Raw genomic sequence first — 12,864 nt, 5'->3', positions numbered from 1 at the left:
AATCCTGGACTTTCCTACATGGCCAAATCTCTGGCTTTCCCCTGAAGCTATAATACCATCAACTAGTCTTTCAATGTAGCTATGCCCAACCTCCCAATTTTCTATTACCCTTAACCTAGTTTAGCCCCTCATTGTCTTACCTCCCTGTGGCCACTTCCCACCCTTAATCCTAGCTAGACTCCATTCTCCCTTGGCCAGGTGGTCCAGATCCCTAGTTTTCTATTGCCTCACAGTCCTGCTAAGACTACTTGGCCACTCCTAGATCCTTCCCATAGTCTTTCTGTATATAAGGTCCATCTTGTCTCCATTAAGATGCTTAGATTCTTACAATCTAGCCACTGTTCACATCTTTACAATCCAGCCAATAGCTCACAGGTGCTCAGATTCCTTAAGAGTCTGGCTAATATGGCAGATCTTTAATAAATCTTGTCTTTGGCTGAAAGAAGGCTTGGGTTGAATTCTTTTGGGCAGGACCCACATGTCTTGATCTCAGGGTCCTAGCACCCCTAAACCTCTAGACTCCATCACATGGTTCCCTGCATTGAGAATAACTGCCAAATCCCAAATTCTCCAGCCAAGACTCCCTCTCTCCCTAATCCCTTACTTCCCCTGTGGTTGAGAGTGGATTTCCAAGTACCTAAGCAAGGCTTGGCTTGGAAATATTTTTTGCACCTGACCTCTCAGGTCCCATTAGGTTTGACAGCTATGTGGCTGTCTCAAACTCAGCCTGACATTCTCAGGCTCTTGGTCCAGTGATTCTGTTCCATCATGGACCAGGGCACACCTTTGGACTCCTTATCCAGAAGCGTAGGCCCGACCCTCTCAATTTTCTCAGCACTAGGGAATTGGGAAAATTTCAGGTACTTCTTTGGGCTTTTGGTTTTTTTGTTTTGTTTCCCAAAGCTTATTCCTAAATCCTCCTTTAAGGAGGGAGGGACTTCCAGCCCCCTGCTCCTCAAAGGATCTATCCTCTTCAATTCCCAAAGATTTGCCTTTTGGCTATCTTTTACAAAATTGGGAAACCTTTAGTTTTTCTAAAGAACTTAAAAAGAAAAGTCTGGTGTTCTTTTGCAACACTATTTGGCCTCAGTATCACCTGGAAAATTACGAGGCATGGACCATTTCACTGCTAAAATATTTTGGCTATTATTGGTTATTGTTTGAATGTGAAAACTTGCCAAAAAGCTTGTATGGCTTTTGTCTTGCTGAGAATTTGTAAGTATATAGAAATAATCTCTAACTATTGGCTTTTTACACAAGGTCAAATTTAAATTTGAGATGTAAATCTTGGAAAAGTTTTTCCTAAAGTGCGATTAGTGAAACTTGCTATTTGAGATAAAAAAGCTCATTTTACTTTGAGTTGTCTAACGTATCATAATAATCCATCAATAAATCAATAATCCACCATCTGAGAAATGCCACAAGCTACTCACAGAGAATGTGATACTGGTAGGAAGTCAGCATCAGGAAAAGCTGAGAGGACAATTTTAGCCTAAGTCTAAGATGGGATCCTCCTGGCTCAGTTTCCACATTATGTTCCTTTGAAAAGCAGTGTTACTCACCTGGCTAAGTCTGGAGGCATATCTCAATACTTTTTTTAAAAAAATAGTTTATATTGATGTATTTTTTTCACAATATTCTATTTTTCCCAAGTACTTCCCTCCTCTGCCCCTCCCAGAGAGCCATATCATATAATGAATATTATCTTTAAATTGAAGACAAAAAAGAGAGAAATAAGAGGAATCATTATAACTTATACATCAAAAAAAATCTGAAAATATGTGCAATACTGTACAAAACTTGTGGACCTCCTACGTCTACTAAGAGATAGTTTGGGGTTATCTTTCCATATCTCTTTTTACAACCTATACTTGTTAAGGGAATACTTTTTTGCTCAGTTCCTTTTAGGAAAAAAAAAATAGCCTAACCTGCCTAGAGGAACAAGATTAAGATCTTGCTTCTACTGCAGGGAGATAGGATGTACAAAATACATATAAAGTAGAGGCAAGGTAAACCTTAAGGAGGAAATCACTAGTCAGTGGGCGAGATGAAAATCGGAAAGCTCTAAAAAATGTGGCACTGACCTGAATATTAGAGGAAATCAGGAATTTCTTTTTATTTTCAAAATTTTAATACTGTTTTATTTTTTCCAATTACATGTAAACACAATTTTTAACATTTATTTTAAAAACTTGAGTTCCAGATTTTCTCCATCTCTTCTCCTTTCCCCTCCCCCTCCTTAAGACAGTAAGCAATTTCATATAGTTAATATATATGTAATCATGTAAAGCATATTTCCATATTAGTCATTTGTGAAAGAAGAAACAGACCAAAAGGAAAACACATGTACACACATGCACAGACATACAAATGAAAATAACATACTTCAATCTGCATTTAAAATCCATCAGCTCTTTCCTTGGATGTGAATGGCATTTTCCATCATGAGTGTTTTGGAATTGTCTTGGATCATTGTATTCCTGAGAAGTGCTAAGTCAATCATAGTTGATCATTGTATAATGTTGCTGTTACTGTATACAATGTTCTCTTGGTTCTGCTTACTTCACTTTGAATCAGTTTATGTAAGTCTTTCTGATTGAGGAAAGGAAAAACCCTGGACTTTCCCACATGGTCAAATCTCCGGCATTTCCCTGAGGCTATAATCCTATCAACTAGCCTTTACCTACACCAAATCTCCCAGTTCTGTTACCTAGCCCTCCATTGTCTATTACCTCCAGATGGCCCCTGGCTATTTCCCACCCTTACTCCTATCTAGACTTCACTCTCCCTTGGCCAGGTGGTCCAGGTCTCAGACTTTCTGTTCACCCCAGCTTACTGGTCACTCCTATCCAGATCTTGCTGAGAATCCTCCAGTCACCCCAAACTATTTGGCCACTCCTGGATTCCCTCCCACAGTCTTTCTTTATATAAGGTCCGTCTTGTCTTCATTAAGGTGCTCAGATTCTTAAAATCTAGCCATGGCTCAGATTCTTAAGATCTGTCCCACTTGCATTAGTGATACAAATGCTTAGATTCCTTAAGAGTCTGCCCAATATGACAGATGTTCTAATAAACCTTGTCTTTGGCTGAAAGGAGGCTTGGGTAGAATTCATTCATTCAGGACCCACATGTTGTGATTTTGGGGTTCCAGCACCCATAAATCCCTAAAGCTCAACATTTCCAGTTTTTCTGAAATCTGCTTGATTGTCACAAAATCAGGAATTTCAAAAAGTGAAGGTGAGAAAGTAAACATAGACATGGGGACCAGCCAATGCAAAGAACCAGAGATGGGAGATATTGAGTCATATACGAGGAATAGCAAGGAAGCCAATATGGTTGGAGTATAGAATGCACAGAATGGAATAATTAATAAGAAGACTTGAGTGATATAGCAAGGGGGCAGATTGTGGAGAAATTTAAATGCCAAACAGAAGAGTTTATATTTATTTCTATAGGTCAATCAATAATAGGGTCAACAAACTTTGATTAAGCACCTACTATATGTCAGGCATTATGCTAACTACTGGAGATACAAAGAAAAGTATAAGACAGTCCAAGCCCTCAAGGAGCTCAAAATCAAATGGAAAAGACAATAAAAAGAAGATGGGAGGAATACACAGCACAGAGACATGATGCACCCCTGCAGTAAGTAATGGAAATGATTTGAGGAAGGCAGCATTTCAGAGTGAATTTCATCATGCAGAAGGATGTGTTTATGGAAATCATGAAGTTCAGTAAACCAACTGGGTAGGAAATTATAATAAATGGTGAGAAGGCATTGGATTTATTTGGGGATGGTGGATGGCAAGGTGGATTGGGAAGGTACTATGGTCTAAATGTTATAAAGTACTAATTGCTTCTTTGACCAGGGATGGGGAACCTGCAGCCTGGAGGTTACATGTGACCCTCTAGGTCCTCAAGTTCAACCCTTTGACCGAATCCAAACTTCACAGAACATTCTGTGAACATTGTAACCTCAAGGCCAACGGTTCCCCACCCCTGTGACTATAGGCAATAGAAAAATTCACAGAAAAGGATGATCTATAAACTGGCATATTATTCTTTGAAGGATTAATGGAAAACAACAATAAATCAATTATAAAAGGCCTGAAAGGTCAACTTATCTGACCCCTAGATTGCAATATGTTTGAGAAGTGACCATGTAGCGTGTGACTAAAGACTTCCAGTGAATCCTTACCCCTTCAGGTTTCTTATTCAATTTTTGGGAATCTCTTACTGTTAGTCACCTTTTCCCTAATCTGACCCAAGAAATAAAAATTGGATCCTTCTTACATATGGCAACCTTCCAAATATGCAAAGGACTACTAATAAGCCTTCTTATCTCTAGGCTCAACACTCATATCTCATTAAATTCTTATATGTCATGGTTTTAATTGCTTTTGAGTCCCTACTTCATTCTATTCACCCTCTGCTGGATACCCTCTATCTCAGAGGTTCTTTACATGAGGTCCACAGACACCCTTCTACTTCCTCCCAAGGATCTGTGGAGAGATTTCAGGAGGTCTGTGAACTTATGTGGAAGAAATATATATTTGTTATTGCTATTGTTTAGTTGTGTCTGATTCTTTGTGACCTCATTTGAGGTTTTCTTGGCAAAGATACTGGAGGGGTTGGCCATTTCCTTTTCCAGCTCATTTTACAGATGAAGAAACTGAGGCAAACAGGGTTAAGTGACTTGCCCAGGGACACATAGGTAGTAAGCATCTGAAACCAGATTTGAATTAAAAAAAGTGAGTCTTACTGATTCCAGGCATTTTATCCACTGTGTGACCTTTGAAAAACCATATCTCATCCAGTCTCTTGAGATACATATGACATCATCTTTAGGTGCCCAGGAGGATAAGATCCCTAACTCACTTTATTACTCAGACTCAGAGCCTAGGTCTATAGACATCAGTAGCCTATTAGTGTACTTCAGGACTTTACTTCCTCACCACCCACTAACTTCTTAATCCCCTTTGTGAGAGATGATCTCTCAGAAGTGAAGCCTCCTCAAAGGGTTAATAGTTCTTGTTAATAGTTCTCACAAAGGGCAGCAATTTTCATTTGGAGAGAGATAAAGTCAGAAGCCAGATAGTAAGAGAGTGGGAGGAGAGAAATTGGTGGCACCTGTTGTAGATCACCTTCTAACTGTATTATTGAAACACATTTCCTTCTGACCTTGTCAACCGCCCCCCCCACCACCACTCAGACCCTGTTTTTTAAGGAAGTAGAAGAAAGAATAGAATGCCCTACCCCCAACCTAAACTTCAAGACTTCCCACCTTTTCTTGTCTCCGGGCAAACTTGTGTAATTGTTGCTGGGGTAGATTGCCTCCAATAGATTATGCCTTCAAGGCTTGCACCAGTGAGCTGAGATGAAGGGGGTTAGAGAGGAGAGGTTGCAATTAGGGAGCTATATAATCTTTCTTTGCTGAGCACACCCTTGCACTCTTCCACCACAGCCATTTTAGGCAGATAGAGGGTGACCTTTCTCGAGAAAGCTAATGAAGAAATCTTTGTCTTTGCTACATCTGAGTCTCCAGAATTTATTGGTAAGGGTCTCTGTACCCCACACACCTTAGTTGTCCAAATCATCTCAAAGCACAGCTGCAACCCATTAAGCCCAAGGTAGTGGTGGGGGACTGGTTGCACAGCACCCATAATACAAATAGGTAATATTGACTAGGAGGCAGCCAAATGGTTATTCCTGGCAGCTGTGATTCCTTGGATCTCCTTCATTTTACCCTTTCCTCAATTCTATTAGCTCTCCTAAAACTAGATTTCTGCTGGCTGTTTATAGATTTGCTTTTTGCCCCAAGCCAAGAACTTTAGCTCAGCATTTGGCTTGCAGACTACACCCTAGAATATTTAAAAATCTTTATTGAATCCTTTTACTGCATCTTCTTATCTGTTGACACAACAACTTGAACCAAATCTTCCTTCTTCCCTTGGCTAGTCAGATTCTGGACTAGCTGCCTTCTGTGAGACTCCAACTGATGTGCTACTGGTAGGCCCCAATACAGGTTCAACAACTTTCCAGTCTGCTTAGTTTGACCTGGTTCTTCTTGGACTAAGATAGGAAAACAATCTGGCTTCAAGGCCCTTCACTCCATTGAAACTGCCTACTCCAAGGTCACCAATTGTCTCACCAATAACAAATAGCCTTTTTTTTCAGTCAGAACTTTTTTGACCTCTCTGCAACATTTGAAACTTGCCCACTTCTTCCTTCTTGATTATTTTTTTCCTTTGGTTTCCATGATGCTATCCTCTCATGTTTCTCTTCTTTCTTTAATTGGCTTTTTTTCCTTATGGTTTGTCTTCTTCCTATCTCCTAAAAGTCTCCCCACCTCACTCCCAAGGCTTTATTAAAGTCCTCTTTCCTCTTTACATTCTTTACCTTGATCTCTTATATTCCTTTAACTTCATTGATTGTCTCAATCAAAAAACCCCAAACCTGTATCTCCAGCTTTGACTTTTGCTCAGAACTCTAGTCCTTTAGTCTTGTATTTTCAATTGCCTGCTGTACAATCATACCTGGACATTTTATCAGTAACTCAAACTTACTATGTAACAGACTCATCTTACCCACAAAACCAGCCCCTCTCCTCTCACCTACCCTGTTTCCATGTTCTTAAGATTCTCTTTTATCCCTCCCACCTATCCCCCACCTCCCATCATGGGTTTCTGCTATGTTATCTACCAGAGGTTCAGTAAGTAGGGATTCTAGATATGAAGAAATAATATAAATCAAGGCATGTTTTGTTTTGTTTTGTTTTGAGGTGCCCACAGAAAACCATAGCTAAGGTGCCCTCACCTAAGTTTCTCTTACCACACCAACCAGATGACACAGAAGGTCAAAATAAAAGGTATTTGCTTTAAGTTTAAAAAGCAAGGTAAAGAATGATGAGTTTTTTAAAAAAAAGGCAACACTGCTCAAAATAGATGTCTCCTCCTCACACATCTAGTCTCATAACACTGGGAGTTAATGCTACCTATATATCATAGCAAGAACAGCATACAAAAAGTCACTCATCACAGATAGTTTCTACAGCAACATTTAATATGTCTAGTCTTTTCTATCAATTAGCAACTTTGAGTTTTTTCTATGTACACACAGTGAAAGGACACAGGTAGTAAACTCAGGAACAGATACAGTGGTGTGTGAATTATTTAGGACAGGAAATAATTAAGTTATGCTTTGATTTTTTCACAGTAATGATCAGATATTCTTCTACTGACACAAGGCTGACTTGGGACAACTGACTTTGAATAGATGAAACTGGATTGAGCTGGTTTCCCCACCTTTGGTTCATTTTCAGTTGTGTGCTGGATTTGTTAAATACTTATATTCCATGGTGTTTTTTTTTTTTTATATTTTGTTTCCAATTCTGTGTTCTTAAAGACTAGATGTTAATCCAAGGAAGTATGCAAAAAGTATAGCTCTTAAAGAGTATACTTCAATGACTGTTAGAGATATCCCAATGACTGTTGGAGAGGGAAAATCAAACAGTTCAAGAATCATCCAAGCCCACAATTAAACTGTATCAATAGCATCAAACCAAGCCAAACCAAAGGAAACTGCTGGGGGAACGAACCAATATCAATATCTAATAAAAGAGCCTAATTAATTCCTAGAATAAAATACAAAGAAGCACTTTCAGAGGAATGTAGAAACCCAAAGAATTATTTATTACTCTTCTTTAGTTCAGCATGGGCTTCTTGAAGTGGTAGAACAGTGAGGAAAACTTTTTTTTAATCTATCTGCTGCAATAAAGAAAAAAAATTATCATATGTATGACAGCAAAATAACTGAAGTACTGCAGATAGGAAAAGTGAAATTTTTGTTGAAGAAAATCACTTTTTCCATTCAAAATTATACCCAAACCATAATCACAAGTTCTAGTGACCTTCAAAGAAAAGGGCATCTCCATTAGACTGTAAAACATACACTCAAAGTTGTTTCAGGATTTTTTTTTTTAATTTCTAGTAGATAAGCTTAGAAGCCTTTCTCCTATTTAGGCAATAGTAAATACTGATAAAGATATTAATATAACAAGAAACAGAATTTTTCCCCCAGAATTACAGAAATTCTCAAATGGAGATGGAATACTACAATTCAACCTTGCATCATACCACCCATTAGGAAGTTAAGAAATATATCCAAAAAATGTTATCCACATCCAGAGAAAGAAATGATGGAGTTTGAATACAGATCAAAACATACCGTTTTCACTTTTTTCATTTTTTTTCATGATTTTTTACCCTTCTATTCTATTTCTTCTTTCATAACATGACTAATATGGAAATACATTTAACACTATTGCACATGTATAACTTCTTTCAGATTGCTTTCCGTCTCAGGGAGGGGGAAGGGGACAGGGAGAAAAATTTGGAACTGAAAACTTTCTTTACATGAAATTGAAAAAAATACTATTTACATAGAAAAACAACAACTAGTATTTATGGAGTACTTACTATGTCCTGGGCACTGTGATAAATGATTAATAATTATTATGTTATTTGAGCCTTACAAAAACCCTGTAAGGTAGGTATTTCTCCATTTCACAGATGAGGAAATTGAGTCACACAGAGATTTAGTAACTTGCCCAGAGTCACCCAGCTAATAAATGTCTGAGGATAGCTTTGAACTCAGATCTTCATGACTTCAGGCCTGGTGCTCTATGCACTGTGCCACCTAGCTGCCCTACTGAAATCTATGGACGATAAACAAAAGACTTGGGAAAATGTGTCCTCATCATTGAGGTAGAAAAATGACTGACTGTTCACTAAAATATATTTAATGTTCTAATGTGATAAAAGGGTGGTTTCATGATGGAGAACTAAAGAATATACATCAAAATCCTGCAAACTCAATCCCAAATCATACAAAACAAGTGATTTCAGCAAAAAAAGTATATGTTAAATTTTTCAAGATTTAAAAAATATTTAAGGTTTATTGTATAAGGTACTATCTTTAAATATTTTGCTTTTTTCTAAATAGCTAATACACCATGAATATAGTCGCTTAAAGTCTGAACTGATCAGCCTAGCCTAGTTTTCCTTCAGTTCCAGACACAAGATAAAGAGCACTGATTAGCAATTCCATTAACCCATTACCAAAGCTGCTGTTTTCTTTGCCAGTCCCATCACTACCAATACTGTTTTTTTCCAGTTGCATCAGTATTTAGCTATTTATTTTATATTAAGGGAGAATTGGATTTCCCAGCATAGGGAATGGTGGATGCTGCTCCCTGATGCCATTACATCTTGATCCCTTTCTTTTTTCACTTCAGGCTTTCTTATTACTAGCTTCTGGTCCCAAGGCTATTGTAACAATTAGCAGGGATAAGGAGAGTATGTGGTAGCACTCATCCTTTGCTTCTTTCATTCAACAAGCATTTTTTAAGGCAAGTCATTTTAGGTCTCTGGGCTTCAGTTTCCTCAGATGAAAAAATTAGTAAGAAGTCTTAGCAAGGCTATTGTGAAGATCAAATTAAAGAATACATAGCTGAATTTGGAGGCAAGACATCTTGGCTTTGCTATTCACTAGCTAGGTGACCTGGAGTAAATAATTTCATCACTCTGTGCCTCCATGTTTAAATCTGTAAAATGGGATGGTTGGATTAGATGCTCTCTAAGGTCTCTTTGGTGCTGGTAAGTACAACTGGTTCTCTAGGGGAAAAAAAAGGATGCAAGACAGTATTAAATTTAATCTTCATTATTAGCATTTTCAGCTGCTAGGTTGCACAATGGATAGAGCACTGGGCTTGGAATTAGGACAATTCATCTTCCTGAGTTCAAATCTGGCCTTAGAAACTTGTTAGTTACATGACCTTACACAAGAAACTTAACTGTTTGCCTTACTTTCCTTAAAATAAACTGGAGAAGGAAATGACAAACCACTCCAGTAACTTTACCAAGAAAACCCCAAATGGGGTCATAAAAAGTTGAACATGAGTGAAATGACTGAACAACAACATTAGCATTTTCTTTCTCCCTTCCTTAAATCTAGACAATCAACAAAATAACAAATCATGCCTTGTTTTGTAGCACTTACCAATTTATGAGGCGTAAATGCTCACACTGAAAATTTAGCAATAGGTTTTCTTGAGCCAGTACTAGCTGGCTTAAGTATGAGCCAGCTTCAGCCCCCCAACCCCCACCCCCCAAGCTGGTACCTTAAATAAGTAAATCTATGATCCTTTGATAATTCGACTGTCTTGGTCAGATTTCATCTTGAGTACTATGTTCAGTTCTGGGTGCCACATTTTAGAAAAAGCTGGAAAACAACCAGCAAGTAATTGGGATGGTTAATGGCTTTGAAATAAATAATGTTTTGTGAGAATTGGTTACAAAAAGAAAGAGTATTTACTCTGAAGAACAGACAACTTGGTGAAGGCAATTATAGCTGTCTTCAAATATTTGAAGAGTTGTTGAAGACTTGTTCCAATTATTGACTTATTAAGAATTGTTCTGTTAATTCTCTTGAGGAAGATAACATATTTTATTTAATTTTTTTTTTTTTAGGCAATTGGGGTTGTGACTTACTCAGGGTCACACAACTAGTAAATGTCAAGTGTTTGGTCTGAAGCGGGATTTGAACTCAGGTCCTCTTGATTGCAGGGCCAGTGCTTTATCCACTGTGCCACCTAGCTGCCCCTGAAGATAACATATTGATTTATGTATATTTTCTCCCTTCGTTAGAATGTAAGCTCCTGGAGGGCAAGGGTTGTTTTATCTTTTTCTTTTTTTTCTATTTCCTGTGCTTAGCATAGTGCTTAGGATGTGGTAAGTGCTCAATAAACATTTGTTGATTGACTAATTTTTTTTTTTTTTTAACCACTGAGGATATAACCTTGAGAAATGGGTAGAAGTGCTCCAGGGAGTAGGTCTAGGCTTGATACAAATAATGTTTTTCTATCAATGAAAGCCACACAAAAGTGAAATGGACTGCCTCAACAGTTAGAGTGAATTCCTTCACACTGGAAGCCTTTAAGTGAAGGTAGGGCAACTAGCTATCAGGAATATTGTTATGGGGATTCTTGTTCAGGTATGAATTGAACTGGATGGCTGCCGAAGCATGTTGAGATTCTGTGATTCTACAACGATCATCTTCTGGTGCTAAAATTTTTTAATAAACACTGTCCTTCCTAACTTCAAGGGAAACTTGAAATATATAAATCTTTCTGCCGTGAAACCCACAATCTCATTTACTGACCCAAGAATTCACAAGGATATGGGGCTCCTTGAAGGCCCTTATGCTCCACCTGACAGGCTAGAGTCTGATTATACCAACCTTCTGAGGTATTAGCGCAGTAAATCTGAGCCCTGCTTTCTCGCTTCTCAGCCATCTTGGAGGCAGGTCTCTGGCTGACGGTCCTCCCACACTGCAGGCAGGAAGATGGTGGCCACAAAGAAGATGAAAAAGTCACTGGAGTCCACCAACTCGAGGCTCCAGCTGGTCATGAAAAGCGGCAAATATGTGCTAGGCTACAAACAGACCCTGAAAATGATCAGACAAGGCAAAGCCAAACTGGTCATCTTAGCCAACAACTGCCCAGCCTTGAGGAAATCAGAGATTGAATATTATTCTATGTTGGCCAAAACTGGTGTACATCACTACAGTGGCAAGAACATTGAATTGGGTACAGCATGTGGGAAGTACTACAGAGTATGTACTCTGGCTATCATTGACCCAGGTGATTCTGATATCGTTAGAAGCATGTCAGAACAAACCAGTGAAACGTAAACTGTACAAAAGTATTCTTTGACAAACTGGCCATAACTGGTTTTTAAAAAAAAAAAAAAGTAAATCTGAGCCCTAGTGTTTGAGTTATATCATGTAATCTCTTGTTCAGTGGGGGAGCAAAGGAAACTGTCCTAGGCCTGGTATCTGAGTTATACATCAGCCTAAGCTAAGTTATGTAGATCCTTACTTACATTGGTGAATAAGAGCCAGAAGGAGGTTAGATGATATTGGCTCACCTAGACTTTTTGAGACTGTATGTGAACATGACCAAGTTGAGCCATCCCATAAGAGAGATAGCCAAATGGAAAACTTGACTTCTTATGTAGGATACTCAGCTATAAGTCTTGACATTGAAATTGACTCAGTGAGTATCTTTAATCCATTCACTTTGGCTCTCCTAGACTGTTGCTCATTTTTACTGGATTAGATTATTTATAAGGTCACTTTTATTTCTGATAATGGCTATTTCTGTAATCTTGAAGCTCATTTGGTTATGTGGAGAGAAATACCTATTCTCATAGGATTCTGATTGCTTTACCTGACTGAAAGGCAAAAAGATATCTTTTTCTCTATTGAAAACTCCAACAAAGTTTGGGCAGAGTTGAATCTCCTTTAATTATTTGTTGCCTAAATCCTTATAAAGTCTATAGGGCAATGGTTGCTCAGGGAGGGAGATGATAGAAGTGAAATTTTGCCAGAGTCAGTATGGTTTCATTTTCCCCTTATTAAAGACTCTAATTCTCTAGCACAGCTTGCCCATCCAGACCCTGTTTGTCCTACATGACCAAAGTGGGTCTTTGAGTGCTGATAGATTCCCAATCCTCTCTTTGTTCAGTCAGGGTGCTCAATTTATCTTAGATTATCTCTCTTTTCCTTATGGAGGGGTCTTATCTGATGCATTGTCTCCATTACTTTTTGGAGTTCTATATCATGCTTTGTTCTCCTATCTTCACAAACATTCTAAAGGACTAGGCTCTATCAGTGGTTGATGATAAAAGAAAAAAAAGTCTTCCCATTTTCAAGCTTTTCATGTCTTTATGAATTAATTGTCCTTTATATTCAGGCTTATGAATATTCATAGCTAATTTCATATAGGCTGGGTTTTAGTTCACT

General features: G+C 38.2%; 1 pseudogene; it reads left to right on the top strand.

The window, feature by feature from the left end:
• Positions 1-11,403: 11,403 nt before the first annotated feature.
• Positions 11,404-11,751, top strand: LOC114045818 (annotated as a pseudogene).
• Positions 11,752-12,864: the final 1,113 nt, after the last annotated feature.

This window comes from Vombatus ursinus, unplaced genomic scaffold (assembly GCF_900497805.2).
Source record: "Vombatus ursinus unplaced genomic scaffold, bare-nosed wombat genome assembly UNPS02014779.1, whole genome shotgun sequence".
Lineage (NCBI taxonomy): Eukaryota > Metazoa > Chordata > Mammalia > Diprotodontia > Vombatidae > Vombatus > Vombatus ursinus.
Note: the sequence above shows the minus strand (reverse complement) of the source record. Positions and strands in the feature narration are given on the sequence as shown.